The sequence below is a fragment of the Somniosus microcephalus genome, chromosome 26 (genome assembly GCF_052327205.1).
Source record: "Somniosus microcephalus isolate GS21.2 chromosome 26, FLI_Smic_1.0, whole genome shotgun sequence".
In the NCBI taxonomy this organism is placed as follows: Eukaryota; Metazoa; Chordata; class Chondrichthyes; order Squaliformes; family Somniosidae; genus Somniosus; species Somniosus microcephalus.
In genome coordinates this window covers 13334716-13350120 of record NC_141012.1, presented here as the reverse complement: position 1 = coordinate 13350120, position 15405 = coordinate 13334716, and the positions used below count along the sequence as shown (strand labels likewise).

General features: G+C 49.6%; 1 protein-coding gene across 1 annotated transcript in view; it reads right to left on the bottom strand.

Moving 5' to 3' along the window:
• The window catches only part of LOC147100298 (uncharacterized), a 187565-nt gene that overhangs the window by 61382 nt on the left and 110778 nt on the right, over positions 1–15405 (bottom strand). The gene's annotated exons all lie outside the window — the stretch shown is intronic.

The following is a 15405-nucleotide window of genomic DNA, read 5'->3' as shown; positions in this document are numbered from 1 at the left end:
AATCCAGGCTGTACTGAGCGCTGCGCTGTCGGAGCTGCCGTCTTTAGGATGAGATGTTAAACCAAGGCCCCGTCTGCTCTCTCAGGTGGATGTAAAAGATTCCATGGCACTATTTCGAAGAAGAGCAGGGGAGTTATCCTCGGTGTCCTGGCCAATATTTATTCCTCAATCAACATCGCCAAAAACAGATTATCTGGTCATTATCCCGTTGTTGTGTGTGGGAGCTTGCTGTTCACAAATTAACCACCGCGTTTCCTACATTACAACAGTGATTATACTTCAAAAGTACTTCATTGGCTGTAAAGCGCTTTGGGATGTCCTGAGGTCATGAAAGGTGCTGTATAAATGCAAGTCCTATTTTTCTGTCTTTTTCCTCTCTTCTACCGGGAAGGTCCTGAGTCTTGCAACTCTGTGGACATTGGCAGCTATTAGGTACCTCACCCAAGTGATCATTCATTATATATGAATCCAGAGAGTGAGTTGGTTATTTCTCATCCTTGTTTACAAATGGCCTTGCCCTCGCAATCTCTGTAACCTCCTCCAGCTCCTCTAACGGAAGCCTCTCATCCCTGGTAACATCCTGGTAACCCTCCTCTGTATCCTTTCTAAGGCCTTTCCATCTTTCCTGAAGTGTGGGGCTCAGAATTGTCCACAAGTCACCAGCCGAGGCCTAACCAGTGATTTATAAAGTTAGAGTCATAGAGTCATAGAGTTTTACAGCACAGAAAGAGGCTCTTCGGCCCATCGTGTCTGCGCCGCCCATCCATCCCTGTCCAGTCTAATCCCATTTTCCAGCATTTGGTCCATAGCCTTGTATGCAATGGCATTTCAAGTGCTCATCCAAATGCTTCTTGAATGTTGTGAGGGTTCCTGCCTCTACCACCCTTTCAGGCATTGAGTTCCACATTCCAACCACCCTCTGGGTGAAGAAGTTCCTCCTCAAATCCCCTCTAAATCTCCTGCCCCTTACCCTGAATCTATGCCCCCTTGTTATTGACCCCCCTACTAAGGGGAAAAGTTCCTCTTTATCTACCCTATCTATGCCCCTCATCATTTTGTACACCTCAATCAGGTCCCCCCTCAGCCTTCTTTGCTCCAAGGAAAACAACCCCAGCCTGTCCAGCCTCTCTTCATAGCTGAGGCGCTCCATCCCAGGTAACATCCTGGTGAATCTTCTCTGCACCCTCTCCAAAGCAATCACATCCTTCCTATAGTGAGGCGACCAGAACTGCACACAGTACTCCAGCTGTGGCCTCACCAGCGTTTTGTACAGCTCCATCATAACCTCCCTGCTCTTATATTCTATGCCTCGGCTAATGAAGGCAAGTATCCCATATGCCTTTTTAACCACCTTATCTACCTGTTCCGCTGCCTTCAGGGATCTATGTACATGTACACCAAGGTCCCTCTGACCCTCTGTACTTCCTAGGGTCCTACCACTCATTGTGTATTCCCTTGCCTTATTTGTCCGTCCAAAATGCATCACCTCGCACTTTTCAGGGTTAAATTCCATTTGCCACTTTTCCGCCCATCTGACCAACCCGTTTATATCGTCCTGTAGCCTGAGGCTTTCCTCCTCGCAATTTACCACCTCACCAATTTTCGTGTCATCTGCGAACTTACTGATCATACCTTTTACATTCTCATCCAAATCATTTATGTAGATCACAAACAACAGGGGACCCAGCACCGATCCCTGAGGTACCCCACTGGACACAGGCTTCCAGTCACAAAAGCAACCTTCGACCATCACCCTCTGCCTCCTGCCACTCAGCCAGTTTAGGATCCAACGCGCCAAGGCACCCTGGATCCCATGGGCTATTACCTTCTTGACCAGTCTCCTATGCGGGACTTTGTCAAAAGCTTTACTGAAGTCCATGTAAACCACATCCACAGCATTTCCCTCATCCACCCCCCTAGTCACCCCCTCGAAAAATTCAATCAGATTTGTCAGACATGATTTACCCTTGACAAAGCCATGCTGACTATCCCCGATTAATCCTTGCCTCTCCAAGTGGAGACTAATTTTGTCCTTCAGAATTTTTTCCAATAATTTCCCTACCACAGATGTTAGGCTCACTGGCCTGTAATTCCCTGGTTTATCCCTGCTACCCTTCTTGAATAATGGTACTACGTTAGCTGTTCTCCAGTCCTCTGGTACATCCCCTGTGGCCAGAGAGGTTCTGAAAAGTTCTAGCATGATCTCTTTGCTTTTATATTCTATTCCTCTATAAGTTCAAGTAACCCATATGCCCTGCCACCTTTAAGGATTTGTGCATATGGACACCAAGGTCTCTTTGATCATCTATACTTTTCAAAATCATGCCATTTATAGTATACTGTCTTTCCATATTAGTCCTCTCAAAGTGCATCACTTCACACTTCTCCGCATTGAATTCCATTTGCCGTGCTTTTGCCCATTTCACCAACCTGTCTGACATCCTGAAGCCTATAACGAACCTCATCACTATCTACTACTTTGCCAAGTTTCGTATCATCTGCAAACTTTATAATACTGCTTCGTACACCTGAGTCTAGGTCGCTCATAAAAATTGCAAAGAGTCATGGACCCAAAACTGACCCTTGGGGAACACCACTGCAAACCACCTCTCTAGGTCTGTATGTTTCCAAAGTTGCACACAAAGCGCTAATGTTTGGGTTAGAAAGACCTGAGAATCGAACTAAACCTCCAGTTCATAGAATCATAAGGAGTCCATTCTGCCCATCATGGCTTGCCAGCTCTTTGAAAGAGCTATCGAATTAGTCCCATTCCCCTGCTCTTTGCCCATAGCCTTGCAACTTTCCCCTTCAAGTATTTATTCCATTCCCTTTTGAAAGTTATTGCATCTGCTGCCATCACCCTTTCAGGCAGTGCATTCAAGATCATAACAACTCGCCTCTGGTTCTTTTGCCTATTACCTTAAATCTGTGTCCTTTGGTTACTGACCCTTCTGCCAATGGAAACAGTTTCCCTTATTTACTCTATCAAAATCATTTATCATTTTGAACACCTCTATTAAATCTCCCCTTAGCCTTCTCTGCTCTAAGGAGAACAACCCCAGCTTCTCTAGTCTCTCCACGTAATTGAAGTCCCTCATCCCTGGAACCGTTCTAATAAAACTCCTCTGCACCCTCTCTAAGGCCTTGACATCCTTCTGTAAGTGTGGTGCACAGAATTGAGGCCTAACCAGTGATTTATAAAGATTTAGCATAACTTCTTTGCTTTTGTACTCTATGCTTCTGCAAATAAAGCCAAGGATCCCATTTACTTTTTTTTAACAGGCTTCTCAACTTGTCCTGCCACCTTCAAAGATTTGTGTACGTACATGGCCAGGTCTCTCTGTTCCTGCACCCCCTTTAAAATTGTACCATTTAATTTATATTGTCTCTCTTCATTCTTCCTACTAAAATGCATCACTTCACATTCTCTGTGTTAAATTGCACCTGCCTTGTGTCTTCCTATTTCACCAGTCTGTCTATGTCCTCCTGAAGTCTGTTACTATCCTCCTCACTGTTTACTATGGTTCTGAGTTTCATGTCATCTGCACACTTTGAAATTGTGCCCTGTATACCCAAGTCCATGACATTAATATAATTCAAAAAGAGCAGTGGCCATAATACTGACCCCTGGGAGGCACCACTGTTTACTTCCCTCCAGTCTGAAAAGCAACAGTTCATCACTGCTCTCTGTTTTCTGTCACTTTGCCAATTTTATATCCATGTAACCACTGTCCCTTTAATCTCATAGGCTTCAATTTTGCTAACAAGTCTATTATGTGGATCTTATAATCTAGAACGAGGGGGCATAGTCTCAGAATAAGGGGTCGCCCATTTAAGACGGAGATGAGGAGGAATTTCTTCTCTCAGAGGGTCGTGAATCTTTGGAATTCTTTACCCCAGAGAGCTGTGGAGGCGGAGTCATTGAATATATTCAAGGCGGAGATAGACAGATTTTTGAGCAAGAGGGGAGTCGAGGGTTATGGGGAGCGGGCAGGAAAGTGGAGTTGAGGCCAAGATCGGATCAGCCATGATCTCATTAAATGGCGGAGCAGGCTCGATGGGCCGAATGGCCTGCTCCTGCTCTTACTTCTTATGTTCTTATGTTTATCAAACGCCTTTGAAAGTCCATAACACCAACCGTACTGCCTTCATCAACCCCCTCTGTTAATTCATCAAAGAACTCAATAAAGTTAGTCAAACACGACTCACCTTTAACAAATATATACTGGTTATCATATATTAATCAATATTTTTTTCCCAGTGCCAATTCATTTTGTCAGTTGGTGTGATAAGATGAATCTAAATGTAAACATGTGACGGCTGTACTTCGAGACTGCTGTAATAATCTTTGGTACAGATACACTGTCAGTCTTTTAGTTTTAGGGTTTTTCAACAACAGAAGTCATCTAAGATAAAATGAGTAATTATTTTGTGTGAAATGGTTCCCCTTACCATTTCTAACGCCATCTTAGCACTTGCTGCAATTTTGGAGTGGCCAGGGTCTCAAGGCGAGAGCTGTCGGGAGCCTCTTTACTGCCTGCAAAGCGGGGTGCCCCCAAGTGCATCGTGCCCCAATGCAATTTTAAAGTTAGGATGCATGGCACCCGTGCAAGTTCCGCCCACTTACACCATGAGGTCTCTTAAAGGGATTGCTGGAGGCTGCTCCCGAAAGGCCGGAATACAGGTGAGCAGCGGATTTTTGGGGGGGTGGGGGCAGGGGAGCAGGAGGAGCTTGAATGCTCTTCCTGTGCCCTCAACAAAAGCCTCCTGACCGCAGCCGGACCTTCTGCTGCTTCTCCGCCCCCCCACCACCACCTCACTCCCCAATTTGCCTGTCTCTATCCCTTTAAGGGTCCTCTGCCGGCTTGGCTTCATGGACGGGCAACTCCGGATTTCCCGCCCCCTTCCCACCGACTGGCGAACTTCCTATCCGTGCCCTCTCGGCACTGGCAGTTCGCCGCTTTTATTGTTACGAGGCCTGATGATGAAAACGGTTCTGGCCTCGGGTGGGTTTCACATGGGGTGGACACCTCGCTCACTTGCCCTGCACGTCAGGCCAAAATCCATCCCATAGTTTGTATGCCTCAAGACCAGACCAGGTGTTACCTTTACCCACTAGGCTATTTAGGCCAACTAGCAATTAGAACAATGATTTATTTTTTTGATACTAAAATAAAACCCTCTTCTCCATTTTTTTCATAACTTGATCATTCTAAAGCGCAATTCTGATTTTTGCACTGGAACCTTTAAATTGTTGGCAAATATTGGAGAAACGAATTTAAAACCAAATCCTTCTACTATTAAAATAATTGCTTGAAGCTCCAATACCTTGACGGGAGCACTAGATATAAAAAAAAAACGATCCCTTGGCTGCCAGGTGTGTTGCTATTGGAAACCCAGGTGGCCTCGGAGTATTTACAGTGCAGATTATTTCAGTCAGTCACTATGCAAATACCCTCCTAATCTGATTGGCGTGAAGATCAGAAGGATTCTGAAACATGCTGAGCTATTGGCTAGAGCATACCCTAAAGATTTATAACTGAGTTAGACAGGTGGAGAAGCAAGGCTGACTGGGTCACATGGCTTTGTAGCGTGTTGGGATGTGCTCGGAACACACTCAGGGTGTCAACTTTTGGAACTTCTGTGTTTTATTATTCAATCTCCCAACAGACTAACATTGCCTCTATCCAGTTTCCTACTGGATCTAATCCATCCAGGCGATCTAGTTGGGCGTAATTCTCATTCCCTCGTGTTCTAGAGTCAGCATCCCTCAGGCTTTTTTTCAGGCTTCAGCAGAATTTTGAGATGGCTGAATATATCACTGATAATTCTCGAGTTTTGCAGTAGAAATTTCCATCAGCGGCTCTTGCATTCTCTGTGTTCCTTGTACTGCCCAAGATCTAGTTCAGTGATATTATGGCATGGGGATCATAACATAGACCCTTGCTTCATTACTGCAGTATCACATAGAATCATAGACTATTACAGCATAGAAGGAGGCCATTCAGCCCATCGAGTCTGCGCTGGCTCTTTTGAAGAGCAATCCAGTTAGTCCCACTCCCCCCGCTCTTTCCCCATATTCCTGCAATTTCTTCTCCCTCAGGTATTTCTCCAATTCTCTTTTGAAGGCTACTATTGAATCTGTATTCACTGCCCTATCAGGCAGCGCATTCCAAATCCTAACCAATCGTTGCATAAATAAGATTTTCCTCATGCTGCCTCTGGTTCTTTTGCCAATCACCTTAAATCTGTGCCCTCTGGTTATCAACCCTTCGGCCATTAGAAACAGTTTCTCTTTATTTACTCTATCTAAACCCTTCATGATTTTAATCACATCTATCAAATCTCCTCTTAGCCTTCTCTGCACTGAGGAGAACAAGCCCAGCTTCTCCAGTCTATCCACGTAACTGTAACCCCTCATCCCTGGAACCATAGAAACATAGAAGATAGGAGCAGGAGTAGGCCATTCGGCCCCTCGAGCTTGTTCCGCCATTTAATGAGATCATGGCTGATCATCCAAATTCAGTACCCTGTCCCTGCTTTCTCCCCATATCCCTTGATCCCTTTAGCCTTAAGAAATATATCTAACTGCTTCTTGAATATATTTAATAAGTTGGCCTCAACTGCCTTCTGTGGTAGAGAATTCCACAGGTTCACCACTCTCTGGGTGAAGAAATTCCTCCTCATCTCAGTCCTAAATGGCTTACCCCTTATCCTTAGACTGTGACCCCTGGTTCTGGACTCCCCCGCCATCGGGAACATCCTACCTGCATCTAGTATGTCTAGTCCTATTAGAATTTTATAAGTTTCAATGAGATCTCCTCTCATTCTTCTAAACTCTAGCGAATATAATCCTAATCGACCCAATCTCTCTTCATACGTCATTCCTGCCATCCCAGGTATCAGTCTGGTGAATCTTCACTGCACTCCCTCCATGGCAAGAACATCCTTTCTCAGATAAGGTGGTCAAAACGGCACACAATACTCAAGGTGTGGTCTCACCAAGGCCCTGTACAACTGCAGCAAGACATCCTTGCTCCTGTACTCGAATCCTCTCGCTATGAAGGCCAACATGCCATTTGCCTTCTTAACCACCTGCTGCACCTGCATGCTTACCTTCAGCGACTGGTGCACAAGGACGCCCAGGTCTCGTTGCACTTCCCCTTTTTCCAATCTATTGCTGTTCAGATAATAATCTGTCTTCCTGTTTTTGCCACCGAAGTGGATAACCTCGCATTTATCCACATTATACTGCATCTGCCATGCATCTGCCCAATCACCCAACCTGTCCAAATCATACTGGAGTTTCTCTGCATCCTCCTCACAGCACACACGCCCACCCAGCTATGTGTCGTCTGCAAACTTGGAGATATTACATCTAGTTCCCTCGTCTAGGTCATTAATATATATTGTGAATAGCTGGGGTCCTAGCACCGATCCCTGCGGTACTCCACTAGTCACTGCCTGCCACTCGGAAAAAGACCCGTTTATTCCAACTCTTTGCCTCCTGTCTGCCAACCAGTTCTTTATCCAAGTCAGTACCTTACCCCCATTCTAGTAAATCTCTTCTGTACCCTCTCCAAAGCCTTCACGTCCTTCCTAAAGTATGGTGCCCAAAATTGGACACAATACTCCAAATGGGGCTGAACTAGTGTTTTATATAGGTTTAGTATAACTTCCTGACTTTCTATGCCTCTATTAAAAAGTCCAGGATCCCATATGCTTTATTCACACGTGCCACCACAGGCATACTCCTGTCTTTATGGAGCGCCAAATGTAGATACTCTATCGAAGTGAGACAACACTTCATCATCTAACTGGCTTATTTTTCAGAAAATACACAGAGTACAGTTTTCATAGTGAGGTAAGTTAATTTCTTATGCTCCTTGTTTTATGCAAAATAACAAAGATACTGACATGCTAGGTGTAGGCTGATCCCTCCCTTAACTCGGTGCAGTTGCGGGAAGAAGTGGTTCGGCCTGCTGAGCTGTCAATCACTGAGAACTGTAGGTGGAAGAGGTCACGTGTGTGTAATTCTACTCCTGCTACGCATGGGAAGCAGGTATTGCGGAAATGCTTCGGGGTGTGATTTTAATCAGAATCAATTTGATCTCCGATGTAAATACACTTCAGGATGACATGAATCTTGTCATTCATGTGGAAATGACTTATGAAATGATACTGGGCGGCCTGCTGGTGGCGCTGTCCAGGGAGAGTATAAATACTCAGGCATGGGCCCAGCTTGCTCAGGACATTCTTTAACAGGAACTAGTGAAGGACACAACTAGACCTCCATGTTGAAAAACAGTTGATTAAATTGACGTAAGAAAACTACTAAGCCTTGTTCAATACTTAGACCACGTGCCTAGTAGTTTTCTTACATCACAGGACAATAGATTATTGTAGTAGGATAGTATTGGCAATTATTCTTACTCCTACTCCTGAGGTCCCCACCATCACAGAAGCCAGTCTTCAGCCAATTCGATTCACTCCACGTGATATCAAGAAATGGCTGAGCACACTGGATACAGCAAAGGCTGTGGGCCCCGACAACATCCCAGCTAACGTGCTGAAGACTTGTGCTCCAGAACTAGCTGCACCTCTAGCCAAGCTGTTCCAGTACAGCTACAACACTGGCATCTATCTGACAATGTGGAAAACTGCCCTTATATGTTCTGGCCACAAAAAGCTGGACAAATCCAACCGGGCCAATTACCGCCCCATCAGTCTACTCTCAATCATCAGCAAAGTGATGGAAGGTGTCATTGACAGTGCTATCAAGCGGCACTTACTCACCAATAACCTGCTCACTGATGCCCAGTTTGGGTTCCGCCAAGCCCACTCGGCTCCCGACCTCATTACAGCCTTGGTCCAAACATGGACAAAGGAGCTGAATTCCAGAGGTGAGGTGAGAGTGACTGCCCTGGACATCAAGGCAGCATTTGACCGAGTGTGGCATCAAGGACCCCTCGTAAAACTGAAGTCAATGGGAATCGGGGGGAAAACTCTCCACTGGCTGGAGTCATACTTAGCACAAAGGAAGATGGTTGTGGTGATTGAAGGTCAATCATCACAGCCCCAGGACATCACTGCAGGAGTTCCTCAGGGCAGTATCCTAGGCCCAACCATCTTCAGCTGCTCCATCAACGACCTTCCCTCCAACATAAGGTCAGAAATGGGGATGTTCGCTGATGACTGCACAGTGTTCAGTGCCATTCACAACTTCTCAGCTAATGAAGCAGTCCATGCCCACATGCAACATGACCTGGATGACGTTCAGGCTTGGGCTGATAAGTGGCAGGTAACATTCACGCCACAGAAGTGCCAGGCAATGACTATCTCCAACAAGCGAGAGTCTAAACACCACCCCTTCACATTCAACGGCATTACCATCACCGGATCCCCCACCATCAACATCCTGGGGGTCACCATTGACCAGAAACTTAACTGGACCAGCCACATAAATACAGTGGCAACACAAGCAGGTCAGAGACTAGGTATTCTGCGGTGAGTGTCTCACCTCCTGACTCCCAAAAATCTTTCTACCATCTACAAGGCACAAGTAAGGAGTGTGATGGAATACTCTCCACTTACCTGAATGAGTGCAGCTCCAACAACACTCAAGAAGCTCGACATCATCCAGGACAAAACAGCCCACTTGATAGGTACCACATCCACCACCTTAAACATTCGGTCCCGCATAAGAGATTAGCGTGTAAAGTTAAAGCACATGGGATTGGGGGTAAGGTACTGACTTGGATAGAGAACTGGTTGGCAGACAGGAAGCAAAGAGTTGGGCCTAGAAATTCAGTCGCGCCACTTTTGGGGCGCTAAAGTCGGGCGGTCGCTAAAGTTAGCGCCCGCCGGAAAGTGTAGGCCACTTTGCCGAAATTCAGTAGATTTGGCTAAGGAGTTTGGGCGAGCACTGAAACTGGCGTTGCACTCCTATCTTTAGGCGCTAAGCCGGCGGTGCGGACTGATAACGCCGAGGCCGGGCGCAGCGCAGGTGCGGTCATGTTTTGATTGACAGCAGACACCCTGACGCCGGCCAGCTCTTAAAGGGGGAAGGGTCGACTTGGTCTGCTGCCACGCCCTGGATAGTGGAGCCCTGCAGCTAGGCCTCAACACTGCTGGTGGACCCAAATAGCGCCTGAAGCCATGCAGAAGGCCCGTGAACGAGCGCAGCGCTTCTCAGAGCCTGCTTTGTGGGTGCTGCTTAAGGGTTTGGAAAAGAGAAGAGAGATCTTGTGCCCGGACAGTGGCAAGAAGGCTCCCAGGAGGCAGTTCAGGAGAGCCTGGAGGGAAATCGCCCACAGGGTGTCAGCCGCCAGCGATGTCCCCAGGACTGGTGACCAATGCCGCAAGAAGTACAACGACCTCACTCAGTTGGTCAAGGTGAGTAGCCTTTCCAGTGTCCTCCTCATCCTTGCATGTGCACCTCACATTATGGGCAAAGGGACCTCAAAGGCCTAATGGCCATCCCTCCTCCCGCAGCTATGGCACTGGCATGATCATCAATAGCACTTTCTGCACTTTACACACTGGCCAAGCTATTCCACCATGGGAGGCAGTGCACACAACAACAGGGCACCACACTGTACTTAGAGGCCGTCCTTTCTCTTGCAGGCCAAGCTGGCCCAGAATATGAAGAGCCGGAATGTCACCGGGGGAGGCCGTGCCCAGTTCCAGGAGCTCAGTGAGCTGGAGGAGCGCGTGGCTCGACTCATGCGTGGCCTGGTGGTTGGCCCCGTTGCTATTGGTGATACGGACCCTGTGCTGGGCCCCAATGGTAAGGACATGACCGTTTGGACCTCTCTCGTTCCCCTTGCGCTTCAGATCTACATCCTTTGCCACTGTCCGACCAATGCGCATAATGCCACCACTCATGCCTCCCTCGCTGACGCCCTGTCCTCACTCTAAAGCTACTCTTGTGCCTTCCTGCTTTCAGCTGGTGAGGAGGAGGTCCATGAAGCTGAGAGTGCCAGTCCCTCGGAAGAGGAGGACGACGAGGACCAAGAGGAAGGCGGCACATCGGGGGAACCCTCATCCGCGCCAGGGGATGGCAATGGAGGGGAGACGTCTTGCCTGGAGGAGAGCCAGGGGGAAGTGTTGCAGGGGGGTGTAGCTCCTGGGCCCAGTGGCGTCCAGGCACGCGGGAAGGGTCGGCCAGCACGGCTGCCTTCTCCCCAGAGGGGGGAAGTGTTGCAGGGGAGGGCAGTTGCTGGGCCCAGTGGCGTCCAGGCACGCGGGAAGGGTCGGGCAGCACGACTGCCTTCTCCCCAGAGGGGGGAAGTGTTGCAGGGGAGGGCAGTTGCTGGGCCCAGTGGCGTCCAGGCACGCGGGAAGGGTCGGGCAGCTCGGCGGCCTTCTCCCCAGAGGGAGAGTCCGCCCTCCAGTCCGGAGACGGTCCTCGCCCAGGCGGTGCGCCTCCTTGATGAAATGTCCGCGGCCTCGGAGCAGCGCCACAACGAGTTCATGGGGGTTGTAGGACAGATGCCTCAGGCCATTGAGTCCCTGGCTCATAGTGTGGCCGCTTTCGGGGACTCACAGGCCAGGGGTGTTGACCAACTCGCGGCAGCACAGGCCAGGGGTGTCGACCAACTCGCGGCAGCACAGGACGCGAGTCGCGAGTTCATGAGTGGTGCCGTGCAGACACTGGCTGATCTGATGCGGGCACAGACCAGGGCAGTTCGGGCACTCACTTCTGCCACGCTCGCGGTGTCACGGAAGCATCGCCAGGGCACCCGCCGCCCTGCTGCAGCACAGCGGTCTGGCCTCCACCAGATTGCTGCGCTTGCTGCAGTACCAGCCCGGCCGAGTGCCAGTGTCTCTGGCGACCAGCGAGCGCCTGGCATCAGCCAGCTTGCCCCCATTGCTGCAGCCGCCACTGCCACTCCCCCAGCCAAGGTGCGACGAGCTGATGCAGAGACTGATGCTGCCCAGCCACAGCTGCAGCAGTCAGCAGCCGGCCCCTCCAGGGCCGGACCTCGTCTAGGCCGACCCCCAAGGGCATCTGCCGTCATGCAGTGTGCCCCTCAGGAGCCTTCCCCCAGCCTTGCCACACCCACAGGGCCCAGGTTGAGGCGGAGCAACAGGTCGGGCAGGGGCCGGAGAAGCCTGCACAAGGACTCGCCCTCTCGGCACACCAAGTAGAGTGTGTTGCCAACTGTTTTTTTTATATGGGGGTGTTTGTGTTCTGAGGGGGGGGGCTTATTTTGGGAAGGCCGAAGATGAAGGCAAATGTTTTTTTATATGGGGGTGGTTGTGTTCTGGAGGGGGGGGGCTTATTTTGGGAAGGCCGAGGATGAAGGCAAATGTTATTGACAAGTTTTGTTATTCCTCCCCAGGTTGTGGGAGTGAGATATGTTTTTGACTGTTTTTTGGGGGTCTTGTCTGTTTCTCTGTTTCATGTGGGAAGGGCCCTGAGTTTGTTAAATAAAGCTTTTTATTTATTCAGCTTGTCCAGGTGTCATGTTTCAAGTGGTTGTTGCGTTAACCGGCTGAGGGCTTGCGGAGCGGCTGCATTCAGGTGCGTTCATTGCCACAAGCCATTCCCTGACAGGGGGCCTAGAAGTGCCGTTCAATAAGCCGCTGGCGGACGGCCCTTGGACCTTGTGGCTCCCTCCTGGGCTGGTACTCCTCCTCCTCCTCATGGTCCTCCTGCTCATCCTCCTGAGGTGGTGGTCCAACGTGAGGTGGCAGTGCCTGAGTCCTGCGGATAGCCAGGTTGTGCAGCATGCAGCAAACGACGACGAACTGGGAGACTCTATCCGGCGAATACTGTAGAGATCCGCCGGAACGATCCAGGCAGCGGAACCGTTGCTTGAGGACGCCAATCGTTTGCTCTATGATGTTCCTTGTGGCTTGATGGCTTTCGTTGTATGCCTCCTCCGCAGGGGTCCTGGGCGCACGGAGCGGGGTCATGAACCATGTACACAAAGGGTAGCCCTTGTCCCCAATAAGCCATCCCCTTGGTGGAGGCTGTGCCTCGAACATGTCAGCCACAGTAGTCTGGCGCAGGATAAATGCATCGTGGCTGCTTCCTGGAAAGCGGGCATTGACAGCTAGGATGCGCTGCCTGTGGTCACACACCAGCTGTACATTGAGGGAATGGTAGCCCTTCCGGTTGCGGTAATCCTCGGCATTGTCGATAGGTGCCCGCATAGCCACATGCGTGCAGTCAATGGCGCCCTGCACCATGGGGAAGTCGGCGATCCTGGCAAATCCGACTGCACGCTGCTCCTGCCTCTCTAGGGTCATGGGGAAGGAGATGAATTGGTGTCTCCTTGCGAAAAGGGCATCGGTGACCTGCCGGATGCAGCGATGCACGGCGAACTGGGAGATGTTCGCTATGTCCCCAGCAGCGGCTTGGAAGGAGCCGCTTGCATAAAAGTTCAGAGCCACCGTGACCTTCACTTCCACCGACAGAGAGGTCCTGCACATCAGCTGTGGACGCAGATCTCTGTGAAGCAGCTGGCAGATCTCTGCAACCACCTCCCTTCTGAAGCGCAGCCTCTTAACACAATGCGCGGCAGTCATGGTGAGATAGGACACCTGCTGCCGGTATTCCCTGAGTGGGTAAGGCCTACGTTGCCGACGCCTGATGGCCCCTCTGCGTCTAGGCATGGCTGCCCCTCTCACACAGCGTCTGCAAGCCCTTCGCACATAATGCTGGAACTGAGGGTTGGAACCCCATGCAGCCCCCATAATAAACTTGCAAACAGTGAAATCACAAGAGTCAAATTTCCAAGCTCTGGCCAGAAGCCAAAAATACCTCTCCTATGTTGTCCCAAATCAGTAAGGTCTGTTCCTTGGTCTCTGTACAGAAATCCAAAGCACTGAAGTCATTGCAGCAAAATGGCTGACCTTTATAGTTCAGTGTAAGTGCCCTTTAATTAGCGCTCCCCGAGGCCCACAGGGCCTCTGCTGCGTTCCACTTCACAGTTCTTAACAGCGCCACGCCCACATTGGGCGGGCGCCACTGAATTTCCGGTTTGGGGCGCACAAACAGCGTTGCACGACGAAATGACGTCATAAGCTGCGCGCGCAGCTGAGCGGGCGCAAACACTTTGCGCCGGCGCTAAATGTCAACTGAAGTTGGGCGTAGGCGCAGATCGGCCTGCGCCCGGGCGCTAAGTGCCTAGCGCTGGAAATCTACCCCTCTTATGGCGTTAACGGCTGGCGAACGCAACTGAATTTCTAGGCCTTGGAATAAACGGGTCTTTTTCCGAGTGGCAGGCAGTGACTAGTGGGGTACCGCAGGGATCGGTGCTAGGACCCCAGCTATTCACAATATATATTAATGATCTAGATGAGGGAAGTAGATGTAATATCTCCAAGTTTGCAGACGACACAAAGCTGGGTGGGTGTGTGTGCTGTGAGGAGGATGTTGAGAAACTCCAGTATGATTTGGACAGGTTGGGTGATTGGGCAGATGCATGGCAGATGCAGTATAATGTGGATAAATGCAAGGTTATCCGCTTTGGTGGCAAAAACAGGAAGGCAGATTATTATCTGAAAGGCAATAGATTGGGAGGAGAAGTGTAACGAGACCTGGGTGTCCTTGTGCACCAGTCGCTGAAGGTAAGCATGCAGGTGCAGCAGGCGGTTAAGAAGGCAAATGGTATGTTGGCCTTCATAGCGAGAGGATTTGAGTACAGGAGCAAGGATGTCTTGCTGCAGTTGTACAGGGCCTTGGTGAGACCACACCTTGAGTATTGTGTGCAGTTTTGGTCACCTTATCTGAGGAAGGATGTTCTTGCCATGGAGGGCGTGCAGTGAAGATTCACCAGGCTGACACCTGGGATGGCAGGAATGACGTATGAGGAGAGATTGGGTCGATTGGGCTTATATTCGGTGGAGTTTAGAAGAATGAGAGGGGATCTCATTGAAACTTATAAAATTCTAACAGGACTAGACAGACTAGATGCAGGAAGGATGTTCTCGATGGCGGGGGAGTCCAGAACCAGGGGCCACAGCCTAAAGATAAGGGGTAAGCCATTTGGGACAGAGATGAGGAGGAATTTCTTCACCCAGAGAATGGTGAACCTATGGAATTCTCTACCACAGAAGGCAGTTGAGGCCAATTCATTAAATATATTCAAGAAGGAGTTAAATATATTTCTTAAGGTTAAAGGAATCAAGGGATATGGGGAGAAAGCAGGGACAGGGTACTGAATTTGGATGATCAGCTATGATCTCATTAAATGGCGGAGCAGGCTCGAGGGGCCGAATGGCCTACTCCTGCTCCTATCTTCTATGTTTCTATGTTTCTATTCACTCACTCCACCAGTGGCTTACCATGGCTGCAGTGTGTACCATCTACAAGATGCACTGCAGCAACTCACCAAGGCTTCTTCGGCAGCACCTCCCAAACCTGCGACCTCTTCCACCTAGAAGAACAAG